Raw genomic sequence first — 16213 nt, 5'->3', positions numbered from 1 at the left:
CAGAGAATCAGAGTTTCCGCGTTTCTAAAATTCTACTACATCATACGCGCAGCAGCATACGACTATGCATTTCATGTTTTGCACCAAACAGCATGCTCAATTTGCATGCTAAACTTCCAAGTTAAAACTGGCCGTATGAGAAAGAACGAGACATGCTGGTAAATCGGGGTAAATTTAGCTCAGTGCTAGGACTGCTGGCGCCATCTCTTGTTGAGAGAACGCGGACTAAGGCGCACCCTTAATACTTTTCCGTATACTTCAAAGCAATACATGCAAACAGGCTTTTGCCCTTCAGCCGCTGCTGCGTCACGTCTTTCTAGCTTCTCTTGTGGCATTCTTCCCTCTATACTCCCTCCTGTTTATTAACTGGTCTGGAAGCAGTCTTCGATGCTTGTGGCTTGCGAGAACACGACTGCGAATATTTTAACATGAAACCGACAAAGTTTTAAGGGATCCTTTAAAAAAAAACAAGAGAAAAATGATTCGAGGTCCACTTTCCAGAGAATAATTTTCCTTTTGTCTCCATGACTCCGAAAATTCCCAGAATCAGTTAAAGATTCCCCTTTTCCCTTTCGACGAAAATTACAGCCGGAAATTCCCCGAAAAAGGGAAAATTCCCCGCAGGGAACATCACTGACCGTCACCCAACACAACGAGTGAGAAAAACGGCAAACGCGGATGGGCCTGCTATAGCTACTGCACATTAAACGAAAGCTTTGTAGTGGCGCTAGCTTTTTGCTCTCACATAGTGATGATGATAGGTACTGCACTCAGGGAATACAGAGAGAAATGGCGGTTTCTGTTTTACGTGAGCGGTGCGACGCTGTTACTTTCAGCCGAATTCGTGATGCTGATGTTCTTCGATTACAACGGGGGAATGGAATGGATGACTTTATTATAGGAGGAGGCCAATAGGCCCTGTTGTGGGACACGGGGAAAAGGGGAGGGGAAGATTGTTCATATAAAGTCTGCACTGCACTGTGAGCGTTCACCTAGCACGATATGCACAGGTGAAGTTGTGACGAGGACACTCTAATACGGCCATGACTGGGGTATCCAAAAGGAGCCGTTCAGGAGCCACAAAGGGTGTGTTTGGGGGGACATCTGGAGAGTGGGTGAACGATCCGCCATCATACTATTTTATAGAGACCTGCTTTGAGACCGAATTCTGTAAGTTTCTGTAAAATTTGGGGGTTGTTTCTGACGTGTTGGACATGTTCTTCAGAAGTCGTCGGGCGTACGTGCGTTGTAAGGAACTGGTCGCGGTCAGTCGAGTAAGCTGAACAAGCCCAGATGAGGTGGAAAAGGTACGGTGTATTGTTGCTGCCACAGTAGGGGCACCGAGGATTAGCAGGGTGCCTATGCGTTGTCCATTTGGAGATGACGTCCGGAGTGTAGGCCGAATCAGCGTAGACTTTATTAGCGAATATTTATCCTGTTCTTGGCAGGGACTGCAGAGGAGCAAGAAAACCAGGTGGTGAGGCGTCGGCAAGCCGTTGCCGGCTGAGGTTCTTAATTCGACGGTATTTTTGCTGCCACTCCATTTCGCATGCATGTTGGGGCTCAGGTCTTTCTTGGATTGACGCGGGAACCATGGGAGGATCGCGTAAACACTCCCGGGAAGCATTATGCGCCGAATGGTTTCCGTCCGCTCCATATGTGTGAGCAGGAGTCCAGACCAGGCGTATCTTGAACCCTTCGTGCGTGAGGTCGCGAATTTTGTAAAGAACGTTGGTGGCCGTAGAATTGGGCGAGAAGGACCTGTTCAGTTCCCGCAGAGCGACATGGGAGTCAATGATGACACGGAACTTGTTGGTGGTGATAAATGAGGTCGCACTTTGTATGGTCTGAATGGCGCCGAGGATTCCGAAAAGTTCGGCTTCGTCAGTGAGACCGTATGTGTTTGTTATATTGCGGGAGCCATTAAGCTGGGGGATGTCAGGGCAGGTCCAGGCCACCGCTGCTGTTGTTCCGTTCATGGATGCGTCGGTAAAAATGTCTATTTCATCGGAAGCTTTGTCGTTGGCGAGAGTGCGGACATATTGTTCCCGTACGGCGCGGTTTCGGCGAGAAATGGGTCGGCGCCTGAGGTGACCCAGGGTGGGTCGCTCCCAGGGTGGAATAGCAGGTGGAAAAGTGTCAGAATTAAACGTACTGTTTAATGTGTTCCACTTCAAAATAGATTGTCCTTGAGGCACGTGTTCAAGGTGCTTCTGAAAGCGGAGCGTCGTCTCCTCTACCAGGTTAGCGATGAGGGGAAGCGAAACTGCTTCCGACAGTACGTCTGTTTTGGTATGGAGTGGAAGCCCCCAGATGGTACGGATTAGATGTCTGTAGAGGATGTGCAGCTCGTTTAAATGGCGGGGACGCAATTCTTAAACGGGAAACCCGTACGTCAGTCGTCCGTGCGCAACGGCACGAGCAAGCATGAGACATGCATTCTGACGTGATCCGCCATATTTTCCAGAGATGCGAGTTTTAAGTGCGAATGCACTTAAGTGCGAATGCACTTTATAAGCGACCCCGACCTTCCGCCGTCCGCATAGCAACAGCTGCGGGTGCGCGCGCTTTTCGTCTTCCTTAGCAACGGGGGGAGATGGGCGCCCGCTGCCTGGCCGCTGACATGGCACACACCCACGTGGGAGATTGGCCAGGAATCTCCTCGTCTTCCTTGGCAACGGGGGGAGATGGGCGCGCGCTGCCTGGCCGCTGACATGGCACATACCCACGTGGGGGATTGGCCAGGAATCGGGCGTGAGAAGGGCTAAGCACCCGCTTAAAGGAGTACTGACACGAAATGGGAAATTCATCGCTTTGCTTGTGGAGGGTTATCATGACCGTGCATTCTTTATGCATGTCTCCTAGAAGTGTTATGTAGGTATCCTCTATTCTCTGGCCTTCTAGTGCTTCTAGCACTGCTGCATGTGATCCGTAGATAAATGTGATTCATAGTCGAGTACCCTTTCGTAAACCCAGCCTGCTCTCTGGGTTGTTGGGGATCCAGGCTGCCACATCACCTATGCGGCTAACTATAACTTTGCTAAAGGGCTTGTACACAACATAGTAGGCTGATTGGTCTGTAATTCTTGAGTTTCTTGGGATCTCCCTTCATATGAATGAGAATAGTGTACGCGTTTTTCCAGGATATGGACACATTTTGCGTCTTCAAGCATTCCGAAAATAGTGCAGCGAGTTTTTCCAGACAATACCTCCTGCCTTCTGGGAGAGATGTACGATTATGCCATCGTCACCTGCTACTTCTCATTTCAAGACCCTGAGAGCCTTTCTTACCTCCTTTTTAGTTACTAGTGGCACATCGCAAGTTAAGCTTGTACTCTCAGCACTATACCCTGGCATAACATCGCTGGCATACAGACTGGTGTAAATTCGTTCTGCTACCTATATTATCTAGTCCAAGTTCGGCGTTATGTTACCCTGCTCGTCTCTGAGTGCGTACATCCTGTCTTTCCCGATAGCTAGCTTTATCTTAGTTGCTTTCAAGCTTTCGCCTATTTGCAGCGTCTCCTCGATGACTGCCATGTTATACGCGGGGATGTCGTTTGTTTTACACCTGTTAATCATTTTCGACAGCTCGGCAAGTTCAATGTGTTGTACCGTACTTGACACTTGCAGGTTCTAACGCTTAGCAATTAGTTGCTTCGTTTATTGAGTTTGTTTTCCAGTTGGTTCCCTACGTGTTGCTTCTGCCACAACTGCTGATGATTCACTGATTGCCGATGGTAGGTTCTAGGTTAGCCTGTCGATACCGACCTCGTTGTTGTCAAAACAAGCGCGAATTCGTAGAGTTATTCTAAACTCCTGCGATCTGGTTGACTGACTGACTCCACGCGGGCTTTCTTAGTTTTTACGAGATTCCTCCTTTCTCTGTTGAGATTCAGCCTTTGCTTGCATCTAATCATCCTACGATTCCTGCCCCGGATCTTACTTAGCACTTCTACGTCTTGCACAATACCTTGGTTGTCGGTTTTTTGTTGAACCATTGGAACTTTTCCATGTCCGTTTCGTATCCTTTCGTTTGTAAAGCAATGCGTTCATCCACCTCAGGTTATTTTTCTCTGCAAATCCCACCAGTATATCCCCTTGACTGTGGTGGTAGTCTATTCCGAAGTTTCCTACCGACCATTCTCCTATTTGCTCCTTGCCGACAATTGCGTTAAAGTCTCCCATGAAAATCGTGAACTGTGTCGTTTCCTTCGTCATTGCTGGATCGACATCCTCGTAGAAGCTGCCTACATCTTCATGATACCAGTTTGTTGTTGGCACATAGGCCTGTACTATCTTTAACCTCTATGGCTTGTTAAGCTTGACCACGACAGCCGCGACTCTCTCGCTGGAGCTGAAACATTTCACGTTTCCTGCTACTTCTCGGTGGATTAAAAATCCCATCCCGTGTTCCTTCTTCTCTGGGGTCCTCTGTAGCACATAATATGTCCGCTAGTGAGCTCCATGAAGCCTTCTCCTGTCCTTCTAACTTCGCTTAAATCCCATAATATCCTACTTAATGCCCGAGAGCTCCACTAGTAGTAGTGCAGCTAAGCTTCCCTCGCTAGATAGAGCGCATGCTTTGAACGTTGCCAAGGTCAAGTTCCAATGGCGGCCTCTCCGCACCCACAGATTCTTAGCAGCCTCTCCTGCATAGCTTGTTGAAAATGAAGATGGGAAAGCAGGCAGGACGACCCGGCACATTATTATCATCATGAGGGAGTAGTCGTGTGATCTCAGCGAATGAAGAAGCACGAGTGTTCCGTCTAGGGCTCTGGATCCTTGGCTCGCGGTAGCTTCCGCAGCATCTTTGGTGCCGATCCACCCGGGATATTGCCCTTGGAAGCATCAGCCACATGTCTTCGCCGATCGACCGCCTTCGGAAGACTCGCGTCGTCAGGAGCGGTGTCACGCGAGCTCTCACACAACTAAATGACCTGCTGCAGCAGCCCTTTCCCGACGCGGTGCCTCTGAGCTCCTACGTCGACTACATCGTGAAGCAAGACGCGAGCTCACGGCGCTCAACGGAAAGATCACGGAGGCAACGGATGAGGAAGCACTGGAGCAAGAGCTCGAGGGAGTGGCAGAGTACACCCGCAAGGTTTCGTACGCTGTCTCTCGGGCACGGTTTTTTCTGAAAAATGCCCAGCCGAACGCTCCCGGAGCCGGCGAAACCGAGGTAGCAACTGCTCCCGCCCCTGATCCAACGGGTACGTCACCACGCCTTGCGACTGCGTCACGGCATCGGACAGTGGCCCTTCCGAAGCTTCAGATTCCAGCGTTCTCGGGGAATCTCCATGAGTGGCAAGCTTTCTGGGACCACTACAGCGTGACCATTCGTGACAACGTCGAGCTGACAAAAATTGAGAAGTTCAAGTACCTGCTGACGTACTCGATCGGCGATGACAGGGGAGCCATCGAGGGTATCCAACTCTACGAAGCGAACTACGACGTCGCGGTGAGCATACTCGTTTAGTGCTTTGGCCGTGCAGAGTTCCTCAAGAATGGTCATATAGACCAACTGCTGACATTCAAACCGATACGTATAGCTCGACGGATATCGACAGGCTCCGCGAGTTGTACGACCAGGTATATTTCCGCGTCAGCGCCCAGGAGGCCCTGGGAATTCAACGAGAGCAATATGCCGTGGTTCTTAACCGTGTGCCCCTGCGATGCCTGCCCGATGGCATAACCTTGATGTACAGGCAGAGGGCAAAAGAACTGGGCCAAGGGTCGACGACTGGATCCGCGCCGGACTTCGCGATGAACCAAGGACTTCACGGGGAAGGGAGGAAACGGCAGCCTCTATCAACCGCGGCTCGATTCGTCCAGACCACCGACTTGAATCCTCCTGGTCAATGGGAGATATCCGTTCCCTCAGCGTTGTCCCTGACTGCAGAGTCTGAGTCCTCCGCCACACGGTCGTATCCGTTGTGTGACCACCGCAGTCAAAAGGTGGCGGGCTGTCGGGTAAACCTGTCGGTGACCGAGAAGAGGACGCGACTGCGGAACGCTCGCTGATGTTTCCGGTGCGGCAGACGCAACCATGTAGCTCGTCAATGCACAGCATCCCGCAACCTGACCTGCTGTACCTGCAATGGGCGCCGCCTCACCGTGCTGTGTGACGTGCTCCACCATGCTGGCCACACTGCGTCCCGATCAACGCCACAGGTACAAGCTCTAGAAGGTGAACCGCCCACTGTGGTGACGCCTTCAAGCGGACCCTCCAGGGCAGCGTCCGTATTACTGCACACGGTCCGACGCCTCATAGTGCGAGGGCCTCTAGACACCGGAAGCGAGCGGATGTTCATTTGTCAGGATATTTCTAAGCCCCTCAAATGTACCGTGGCCGGCACGGAAGAGCTCGTGTTGGTTACGTTCGGCAGGACAAAGCCTCGTAAGATTTTACGCTATCGGCGAGTGGACGTGACGCTACGCGGACACGCTCAGGGAGACAATCAATTTGTAAGCCTTGGAGGTCCCTAGTATTTGCTCAGTTACCAGTCGGCAACTCGGATGCGCGATAGTCAATATCCTCAGGAAAGCGGTACCACATTGCCGCCACCTTCATGCCGAATACATGGAAAGAGGATGAAATCGGCATACTGGTTGGAACGGACGCCTACTGAAAGGTGGCCACGGGCAAAAAAAAACAAATCCAAGCAGATTTTAGAGCTTCAGAAAGAGATCTAGGTTGGACTGTTACTAGCGCCATGGTCCTGTCGGGTGGCACACGACGGCATTTCGACTTGACGCATTCGCTATGTGCCGGCGGAGCAGCTGTTCCAGTTCATCGGGCGAAACCGAATTGCCTAATTCCAATCCCAGCACCTGGAACCAATTCAGCACCAAACACGAATTAGTTGAACACATGAGGATGGGCCAAGAGACACCGAAGCAGGAATTTGCCCAGAATAGACCCATTCCTAAATCCGCATCATAGAAACGAGAATGCAAGAAACCGCTGGAAACGCAGTACGCGGACGTCAAGAAAAGCGATCGCCATTGACGTGTAATTGGTACGTAATGAAGCACATAAGAAGAGTTGGATAGCTACAGGGGCTAAGGAGCCATTGGACGAACGCAAAAAAAATCGATCGGCCAAAACGGCCCCGAAAGAATATGCACGCAAGTGACGCAACGAACCGGCGACCAACCCGAGCGCAGTATCAAAAGAGGGTACCGTAAAGGCATGCTCGAGACCAGTCAGCCCAGGGAGTCCAGCGAAAAGGGAAACGGAGAGAAAAGGTGCGCCCCATGCGGGTTCAGCAAACCGTAAGAGTGTGCCTATGGAGAAAAGCAACAAACTTCGCTTGGGCAGCACCATCGAAGGAAACTACAGGCAGATCCTACAGCCCATAAGCGGTTTCTCAAAGCAAAACCAAGAACAACCCAGCGCGCACACAGACACTTGCGTCAGCGAGGGGGAGGCTGCAGGAAAAATGATACGCTGGCATGTAATCGGAAGGATCTCGCGCTGTGGGCTCTGTCCCCAATACCGAAGATTGAGATGGACGACATCGCAATGGTGATGCTGGCCGACAACTCCCCGCAACTGCAATGAAGACTGACAAGTGTCACTGCGGCATGACAAGTTTCATGTGCAATTTTCCAATGTAAAAACTGCACATTTTGAATTCGCCGACTGACCAACTTGGGCCAGCGGGACCATGTTGAAAATGAAGACGGGAAATCCGGCAGGGACACGCGGCGCATTATCATCATGAGGGAGTAGTCACACGATCGCAGTGAATGAAGAAGCACGAGTGCTCCGTCTAGGTCTCTGGGTCCTCGACTCGCGGTAGCTTCCGCGACATAGCTGTTCTGACCGCCGTAGTGGACAGGTGCTCTACAACTTCTGGGGACTGAGGGTCGAAAGTTAAGTTGGTCGGTCATGGGATGTGGCGGCCATGGACTACACCAGTGTGGCCAGGTCCTCCTCTGATGAGGGAGTGTTGTTTGTGTCCCTAAGAGCCTTCCTAGCTTGGTTGAACCTTTCTAGAGTAGCCTCTTAGGTAATCGGGATTATAGTTACTCCCGGAGCAGTCAGCACTCCATACCTGCATGGGTATACGGCACAGAGTCAGACGAGAAAGGGAGAGAAAGCGAGAAAAGCTTCCCGCGGACGACGTTGCCGCGCACTCCTCCAGTAATATTGCGCCAGCGTTTCTTGCTTTTTTTTACGCGCGGTTCTGAAGGAGCAAGCTCAGGGGCTATCTTACTGATAAGAGATCCACTGACGTTGGCAGTTTGGAAAAGCGAGCCATTGCTACGCTCAAGTGTATAGCTAAGATAAACGCCAAGTTTTAAGCTCAGCTGGTTAAAAGGGCCGCTGCAAATATTAGCATCCTTCCTGGCCATTTAACACTATTCATGCCAACAAACTGTTTATCGTAACAGCAGTGGCCTTTTGGCAGGGCTGCGCGAAGATTAGGCAACCCTGTGCTCTCGTAAGACTGAAAGCCTTGGGACCGAAACAGGTGTCCATAAACTCTTTTCCCTAACTTTCTACAAACAATCTGATCACATATCTCGGTAGCCCTTGCTCGGGCCGTCAAAGCCAGTGGTTGTACTTATTTATGCTCCCAGGGGTTGTCGAGTTATTCAAATTTTAGCGACGTTACCTGGGTCACCCCAAACCTTGTCCGTGCTATAGCTAAGTATGGGCACTGTGGTTGCGACATAGCGCTAAACTTATTTAGAGTTTTTCACCTTCGTAACTTAGTGTTCACTGCTGTGGAAGGTCTTCCTTATTTTATGATATTTTCATTTAAATATATATTTTTATATCTTTAAAACTTTATTTCCTTATATATTTATTTTATGATATTAATAAGAGAGTTAGGGCCTGTGCACCTGTGGCCCTGTTGAGTCTTCATAAGAGCCCCTTAGAAATACTTTAGGGAAGACTACGCAATTTGAATACTTATCGAGGAGCTCTGAGCACACTGAACTTCTTAAAAATATTCAGGAAAAGACGAGTTACACACGGTCTTCTGACCGATGCTCTGTAGAACGTTGTTGTTGTAGCTCTCCTCGTGCGTAACAAACTTGTGCGGTATACAGCTTGAAATTACTCGGAGGTGTCAGAAGCTGGCAAAATAACTTAATTACTGGTAATATAATTTTTAATCCACTAAAGCATCAGAACGGGTGATTTGATTGATTGATTGATTGTGGGGTTTAACGCGCCGACGCAACGCAGGCGATGAGGCGCGCCGTAGTGGAGGGCTCCGGATTAATTTTGACCACCTGGGGATCTTTATCGTGCGCCGAAATCTCGTACACACAGGCGTTTTTGCTTTTCGCCTCCATCAGAAAAGCGGCCGCCGCGGCCGGGAAACGAACCCGCGCCCTCGTGCTCAGCAGCGCAACGCCTTAGCCACTGAGCCACCGCGGCGGGTTATAGAACGGGTGATTTCTAGCACAAGCAGTGTTGCCCCTCACAAGCGGAGTGTAGAAGACGACAGCGGCGCCAGTCCCTAAGCTGACGTCAGGAGCCAGAAGGCGCCACTCAAGCATCTCACCGCCAATATTAGTTGGAGCGCTTGAATGTTACAATCAAGGCACTATCTTGTAGTACCCCTGTTACAGGGGCACCTTAACCGCCGTTAACTAAAATGGCAATTGGCCATAACGGCTGTTAGGCGGGGTTACACGGCAGTGCGAGCGCCAACGGCGATCGGCGCCAACGGAGATCGCCGGTTTCTGTTCCGTCTGTTTCCGTGTTCCGTCGGCAGATATGGCTGCGTCCAGCAACAACGTGTCCCTGCTGACATAGAGATAATATACTGACTCTAGAGGGAAAGCGCGCCGCTGAGCCAATGCATTTGAACCGTACGACACACGGTGGCAGACATGATACAACGATTTGAAGGTTGCCAGCTGAGCTTTTGCTTACTGAAAACGGCGAAAGCGATGGGTTGTAATCTGGCAACGTGCTACTGTGGCATTTCCGCGTCCGGCTAGCGAAGCATGCCGGGAGAAATTGTAACATGGCGGACCGCTGGCCAGGCGGATTTTGTGTAGGCGGCGTCGACAGCATTGCGTAGTTTATCTCCTGTGGGTAGGTAACCGACGTGTTTTCGGTTTAGCATACGTGCGACTTGTATGTACTGAGACTATTTGAGCAAGATGTGGCAACGCTCACGCAACACTTGCTCGCAAGCTCGAATGCGACTGATCGCATGCGCGAGGACGCCAAGGAGTCAGCTGATCCGTACTGGGTGCACAGAATATTGAATCTCCGTATGATCTCCGTGCATTTTTGCGCTGTGCCGCTTTATTTGCCATTCTGTGACATTTTGCGAGTCGCTCAATGCTTTTCAAACGAAGTGTAGTGAACTGCCTGTGGCTTTAGCTCAATGTAAAACCTTTACTGACACGCACAAAAAAGATATCGCATGGGCCAACGCTGATATTGCCGGTGAGTCACGGCGCTTTGAAGCACAGGAACAAAGGAGCGCGGTCGATCGCATGCCAACGGAGTGGAAGAATGCATGCCAAGGGAGTATGCGAAATGCAGTCCGCGGCGTGTCCCGTTTTCCTTTCTGTCTGTATTCATCAAGTTCTAGCTGCTTTCCACCACTTCAAAGGGAAAGCTTGCGGGACTGAATGCGCAGTATTGAATGGGCAGTAATTTACCGCACAGAGCGCGCGAGGAGAGAACATTGACTGATTAAAAAAGAAACCGCATTTCGTTACCTATTTTTTCGTTCTACCTTCACGAACGTTTGCGCGAAAGTTCGAAGCTCGAAGAGCTGTAAGAAGTTCCATGAATAAAACAACTGGAACCGAACGATTATAAAAGCTCCTTTCATTTCTCTTCCAACGGGAACGATCGCTGGCTAGCTGCCACTCCGTAGCCTGTAGTGAACTTGCGATAGTCAAGGTCAGATCAGAATTGCTGTTCCGGCGTCAGTTCAGGGGCAACAGATAGGGTGCTTAACGTGAAGAAAGAATGACAGCCTCGCAAGCGCCCGGGCAGGCACTTGCTCAGCGCGTGCATCCGAGTTGTACTAGTTGTACACGTTTTGCACGCGCGCAGATCTGAGCTAAAGACTGCACACACACACTACGCAAGTCAGGCGCAAGGGCCTCGCCACTTCCTAGCACACTTAAAGAAAATCGAAACCAAAACTGAACTACACACTTACTCTTTCTCCGCTAATAAGAGCGTAATTACACTAAAAGTTTTTTATAAAGCTAGTTTTAATTACTGAAGCAATTATTTGTAACTATTATGCTTCAGTTTTTCGTTTTAGTTAAATAATTACGGAACAACTTTTTAGAAGACTGAATGCAATTGATCTGGCAACCATGGAAATTGTATCATGTCAGCGCCCACGATTCGTACGGTCTCGGAGCTCGCTTTACCCCCCTGCCTGCTGAAGGCGAGTGCGCTGCCGCGAAAACGCTTCGTGTGGACACCGTCACTGACGCATTTGGTAGTTAACTTGGGGTAGGACAGCGGTGCTGCAATTAGTACAAGCGATGGATCGTGAATTGGGACGCTTCACCACGTAGAAACCACCACAAACGCAACTATTTGCAAACACCATGGATCGGATTGGATCGGCTAAATAAGGTTATTCAGTTCTGTTACAAAAAAAAACATCGTTGCTAAATTAAACGTGTAGCGTGGAAGATAATTAGAGAAAACATTTTTGAGTTTGCGAGGCAAAATTTTAAGAGTCGCGTGATAAATCATCAGATCGGAACTGAACACGGAAAGTGCCGTGTCAGCACAGCCACCACCGTTCAACTCGCACGGCCGTTACGGTATTCAACTGCCGTTTGCGTTAACGGCCGTTGCAACTCCCCCTGTAACAGTGGTATAATTTAAATTGGTAGCGTGGGTGTCAGCGACAAGATAGTGCACTCCCCGTGGGTCCTCCGTCAGTTTGGCTCACTTGTGGCGCTTGCAGCCGGCCAGACGTGAGTGACAGCAAGAGCTGCGGAGCTAACGGAGGAGGCCCGGAAATATCTTGTCGCTATCGCTGCCGTCTACATTGCCAGTTTAATGTACCCATTGAGTTACATTTGTCGAGTAGCTTGGCAATGTCGTTTTACGTGTTCACTTAGTAATTCACGAATTCAGCCGTGGCAATGATAAAAGTCCTTATCTAACTCCGAGCTGCCAAATACGTCTTTCAGAAAAAAAAAAATTAATCTTGGAAGTTTGTATGCGCTTGACTCAAAACGTAGTGCACCGTCTTGTTTTTTCTGTTCCCGCGTTGTTAGAAAACGAAATTTGGGTTAATAAAACGTGGAAAGCAAGAGATTTCTGTTCGTCGGCTTGAATGTTTTGTGTGAGTACAATAGGCGCAACACATAATCGCTTGCTCTTGGACTTCAATTCCCGACACTTTTATATACAGTGAAAGCTCGTTGATACGTTTTTTTCACGGGAACCCGAAAATAAAAGGTATTATCCGAAACTCTTAGTATCAATATAGGTTAAAAAAAGGAAAATATGCATGCTCCGCCGGGAACTCGCTGTTATGGAGCAACATTGAAGTAACTGCTCAATTTGTGCTGACCTTTCTTCTTTTAGATGTCTAGGGATAAGTTCTTCTAAAACGTTCAAAAAGAAGCTGCCGGTATTTGTTGCATTGGCAGACACTGCCTTCTACGACAATCCGTGTCGTGCCGTAAATTGGTGAGGGCAGCCTCGGGATGCTTGAAATTTTTGAATAGCCAAGGAGAGCGCGACGTTGGCAACTGTTTCGCGTAGGACTGACCCGTCGAAGTTCACTCCTGACGCTCTAAGTTCCTTGAACATGTAAGCAGAACGCTTTCCTTTTACTCATGCTTCGCACCTCGCGTTTGTCTTAAACGCCATGTCCAAAAACTTGCAGCTTCTTCAGAAGTTACTTTTGCTGACCGACAGTAGTGTTGAGCGGTGACACTGGAAAAGAGAGCTCGCTTAAAAATTCCACGAACTTCCTCTTCGAGTTCCCTTCCAACTGGCGTACAATTTCCACTTGTGCCTTGCATTTATTTGACGTTGTCACAAGCCTGGAAACGCGAGCGCGCATAGCAACAAGGCAAAAAGAGAACAAAGCACTGCGTGGGAAGCGCGGCCCATGGGAGAAGTCGGGAAGGAAGTCGCGCCTGCCGCGAGCATTGCGCGCCTTCTTCCTTGATTATGATACGATTTGCTACATTGGGGGTGCATCGCCTGACTTATCGCCAGCCTTGCACGGAACGGCCAAGCAATGCAGTAACGTTCTTGCCACAGAACCGGCGCTTCCGCTCCCTCGGTGTCTCTGCAGCGTGCAGGTCGTGGCTTGTTGGAATTCGCTTTGAGCGAGTATACCGAGGAATAAACGTAAGATTACTAGAAATGTCGGTCGATATCCGCTTTCGCGATCGTATTATCTAATTTTCGGCAAAACATGCGGTCGTAATAAATACACAAAAATGCATTATTTTTAAGGGATGCGGGCCGGGAACGAAAAGAAAAACGTATTAGGCCGAAAAACGTAATATGCCGAATCACATCAACGACATTTCACTGTATTCAGCTCTGCTATACTATCATAGTGTGAAGCAGATTTTTAATGAGTTTCCGTCCGGCTTTTTGAAGGACGAACGAAGCACCGGTGTCGCAAAGCTAGACATAAAAAAATAAATTCAATATGTGCACTACGTTTCCATTGAGAGCGAGTGTTAACAAGTTGCAAGTTTAGTTTCAATATTTTCACAGATGCGAATTAAGGAGGGTGCTTTGTGCTGTATCTAGTAATCAGATTGTGTTGAACACTGTAGTGAAGGCTTTTTTTTTTTACTTTTTACAGTTGTACAACGTAAGGGTGTTGTTGCCAGTGGCGAAGTTGCGGATGCAGCAAAGGGTCGTATCTTTGATGCTAGAAATTCCTACAGTACTGCTGTTGAACTACAAATGTTCGAGGAAGATCGGTGCATTACTGAGAAAAAGGCTCTTGTTTATATTAACCTGAATGGTCTCATATTGTGAGCATTTTTATGGGCATTAATTGCTGCTTTAAGAACCTTTTTTTTTTCTTTTTTTCGTACTAGTTTGCTTGTGTATTGCTTTCATTAAAGTGGTTATTCTCTCTCTCTCTCTCTCTCTCTCTCTCTCTCTCTCTCTCTCTCTCTCTCTCTCTCTCTCTCTCTCTCCTTTTTCTCTCTCTTTCTCATGTTAAGGTTTCCATTGAACGAAATTATTTCCTATTCTTACCATTCTCAGCTATATTTGTGTGATAAATAAGTGTGATATGCGCATAAAAATGCAAAGAAAGAAAGCTGGTGTGTGCTTCACTTTCAATGCGTTCACCCCAAATCATTGAAAATTTTGTAGGGAAACTTGTTTAGTGCATACAATAACATTACGGTCAGCGCCTATCTATGAGTTGCCTTGCGGCCTGATTTCTGTTTTCTACGTGCCATTATACAAAAATTGATTTAATGCCTACGCATTAAATAATGTTTTGGTATGGCGTGCATAAACATAAAATCGGGCTGCGAGGCAACTCATACAGTAAGCAGTGGCCATAAGGACGGGCCAGAAAGCCGGCCATGTGCATAAAAATACCATGGCGGCCACGCAGAGGCGTTAGTATCATAGTAACATGATTTGCCAAGCACTATCAAATATTGGCCTTTCAGAGCTTGACCAGTTGTTGGCGTGTCGCCTTTCCCAAGCACCAGTCATTAATGTCGGCCAAGGTATCGCCAAGCTGGGACACATTGGCCACTGATGCTATGCCACGCTTGGGCTTGGCAATGTCTGCTGCTTGGTTCCTTCTGCCCGTGCGCATTGGGGCAGTGGCTGCTTCATTTCTTGGAGCATCTGGCTCACGACGGTTGCAGTGTGAGTTGTATCATCTTCACATTTCGCTCTGGGAGGAGAAGGAGGAGTGAAACTATTTTGTGATTATAATAACAGAGATAGGGCCTGTGGCCTTCAGCTCTAAGAGGCCTTAGCAGCAGGTTTTTATAGGACCTCTGGGTGCCGGGCCGAAGCCCACGAAGCCACTGCTGGACACGAAGCAGGACACGAAGCCACTGCAGGTCACGAAGCACGACACGAAGCCACTGCTAGGAACGCCAAAGTTTCCGCAATGCTTGTCTTTCTTTCTTTCTTTCTTTCTTCCCTTATTTTTTCTTTCTTTATTTCTCTCTTTCTGTATTTATTTTCTTTTCTTCTCTCTTTCTTTTTCCTTCTTTTTTTCTCTCTTCTTCCTTCCTTCCTTCCTTCCTTCCTTTCTTGCTTGTTTATTTATTTATTTATTTGTTTATTTATTCTTTTAGTGCGTTCTTCCTTTCGTTCTTTGTTTTGTTCTTTCTTTCTTTTTTTGCTTCCTTCCTGCCTTGCCTGCTTCTTTTCTTCCATTCTTTCATATAACCCATCTTAACCCAATTTACCCATTTTAACTGAATAAACCATGTTTCATCTTGTTCTACTCTAATCCCACCTTTATTTCTATCTTAACGAACCTTAATCCATATTAATACAGCCTAATCTATCATAATCTACATTATTACATCTTAATCTCGCATTATTCCTCTATGCCTTATGTGAATCCAGCTACTTCCATCTCAATTCCCTGTAAACTTACCTTTATTCCCCTTAGACTATCCTAACCCACTTTAATCCACCTATGGCATCTTACTGATCAATACTACATTAATGATTGTTATCTTTGGTAATTATTAATCGTCTCTTATACATGGCTGGCATTCTATGGTTCGCTTTTGGACTTCGTTGGATTTGTGTACCGTTCATACCGATGCCAGGGTCATTCGAGGTCATCCTTCCAACGAGACATAGAAAGCTTTCGCCTCAGTATCTGGTTTCCTTTCCCGCTGCTCATTCACCTTCGCCAGTAGCGAGGTCAGCTCGCCCTCCTCGATACTACGCGACGAAAGCACGTGATCGGGGGCCTAAACATCGTTATGCTGCCAGCGCGCATAGCCGGGACATGTTCGCAAAAATCTCCAAGGACGCGTGAGCCCTTCGTACGAGTTGTGGATGTGCAAGCATAAATTCCCAATTGAACTCCGCAGAGCTTTTCGGTGGTGGGGGGGTAGGACGTCGCCGCCAAATGGGGATGGATGGAGCGGCCGTACGGTTCTGCCTTCAGCTGTCATCGTCACTGGCCACTCCCCCCCTCAAGGTATATGCGAGAATGGTGGGATCGTAAGTTTACGTCGCAGCCAAATGAGGATTTGTGAAATGTCT

This window comes from Haemaphysalis longicornis, unplaced genomic scaffold (assembly GCF_048455015.1).
Source record: "Haemaphysalis longicornis isolate Haplotype H1 unplaced genomic scaffold, Haemaphysalis longicornis Haplotype H1 scaffold_5, whole genome shotgun sequence".
Classification (NCBI taxonomy): domain Eukaryota; kingdom Metazoa; phylum Arthropoda; class Arachnida; order Ixodida; family Ixodidae; genus Haemaphysalis; species Haemaphysalis longicornis.
This window is presented reverse-complemented; position numbering follows the sequence as displayed.